This window comes from Arachis hypogaea, chromosome 17 (assembly GCF_003086295.3).
Source record: "Arachis hypogaea cultivar Tifrunner chromosome 17, arahy.Tifrunner.gnm2.J5K5, whole genome shotgun sequence".
NCBI classification, from domain to species: domain Eukaryota; kingdom Viridiplantae; phylum Streptophyta; class Magnoliopsida; order Fabales; family Fabaceae; genus Arachis; species Arachis hypogaea.
The window spans coordinates 11740411-11742126 of NC_092052.1; the positions used below are offsets into that span (position 1 = coordinate 11740411).

General features: G+C 39.7%; 1 long non-coding RNA gene across 1 annotated transcript; it reads right to left on the reverse strand.

Moving 5' to 3' along the window:
- Positions 1-221: 221 nt before the first annotated feature.
- Positions 222-1691, reverse strand: LOC140181098 (uncharacterized). The gene is made up of 2 exons (XR_011875755.1): positions 1401-1691; positions 222-1249 (listed from the first exon to the last, which is right to left on the reverse strand). It is a non-coding gene; the product is annotated as an uncharacterized lncRNA (long non-coding RNA).
- Positions 1692-1716: the final 25 nt, after the last annotated feature.

Below are 1716 nucleotides of genomic sequence, written 5' to 3' on the forward strand. Positions count from 1 at the left end.
GCAAATCCTAATCCTCTCCCTTTGAAAGGACTAGCGTTAGTAAATAGAGAATTAGCCAACAACTTCCAATTTAACTAATCACTTGAGCATTTCAACTCTAGGGTCTCCATTTAATCAACCCCCAAGTCAAGTTGGGAGTCTACTCCATTGACATAGAAATTACTTGCATAGAATTAAAAAGGGATAAAAGGAAGACATGATAAACAATAACTAAAAATTAATTAAAAGTAAGAGTAATCCCTTGCATTAATAAATTTAAAAAAACAATCCAATTGTAACCCTGAGCAAAGATTAAGGATATGGAAGAGTAAGGGAATAAGAAAACAAACTAGAATAGTAACTTCAACGGAGGTAATGACTCTTCTCAATATCCAAAGCAAAAGCATAAAACTAGAAAAACTATGAATGTGTAGAAAACCTATAGGAAGAGTAATTTCTCTCTGAGATTCCAATCTAAAAATCTAAAACTAAACTAATGAGAATGTGTGTTTAGTCTCTGCATGTCCCCTGGCTCTAATTTGTGTTTCTGGGCCGAAAACTGGGTCCAAACTCGGCCCAAAATTGCCCCCAGCGTTTTCTGTGATTTCTGCAGATCGCGCATGTCACGCGTACGCGTCGCTGGTCATCTTCGTGTGTCACGCCTACGCGTCAGGCACGCACACGCGTCGTCTTGCAGAACTCCAATCTACGCATACGCGTCAGTTACTCGCACGCGTCGCTGTGAAAATCTCCAAATCACGCGCACCCGTGAGCCATGCGTGTGCGTCGATGCTCGCTGGTTGTCTCCTTTATTTCTTGTGCTCCTTCCATTTCTGCAAGCTTCCTCTCCATCCTCTAAGCCATTCCTGCCCTATAAAGCCTGAAAACACTGAGCACACAGATCACGGCATCGAATGGTATAAAGGAAAATTAAAATACACAAATTAAAGGTTTAGGAAGTAAGTTTTTAACCATGGGATAAAACTAGGAAGGAATTGTAAAACCATGCAATTTGTATGAATAAGTGTGCAAAGACTTGACAAAAACTACTCAATTGAGCTCAAGATAAACCATAAAATAGTGGGTTATCAGGGCTTGAGCATTTGCTTCTTGGGTCAAGTTGATCAAATCAATTTTTTGCACACTTAACAAAATATATCACACAAACAATTTAACTCTACCAGAATGGCTTAATGAGAATCTCTTCAAGACCATTCGCTCAAATAGTGGAACGCTTTGGACCACTTTTTTTAACAACCTGCAACATAAACTAGCAAAAAAGAAATGAACTCATCTTCAGATAGGAGAATACTCTTAATGATCAATTATCCCTTATGACCAGAACACTAGCAAACCAGTATAATGAAATTCTTAGCATCACAGAGCAGAGCAGGAAACTACTTTCTCCTACAAGATCTTACCTAGTGGAGTGGAAACTGCCGGAAGAGGGCTAGACAAAGCTCAACGTGGATGGCTCTGTTTTTCAACCGGGCAACTTGGGTGCATGTGAAGGTCTTCTCCATAACTCTAATGGAGTCTTGGTTGCTGGATTCGTGATGAAAATCGAAAAAACAACAATCACTACAGGTAAGTTATAGGCAAATCTACATTGGGGTTAAGCTTGCTTTTTAGCTTGGGATTGACAAACTACAAGTGGAATCAGACTCTATATATGGCATAAAGCTCCTGGAAGATTCTGGTTACAACACCAAAGTACCTTCCTGGTCCGAGAGATTC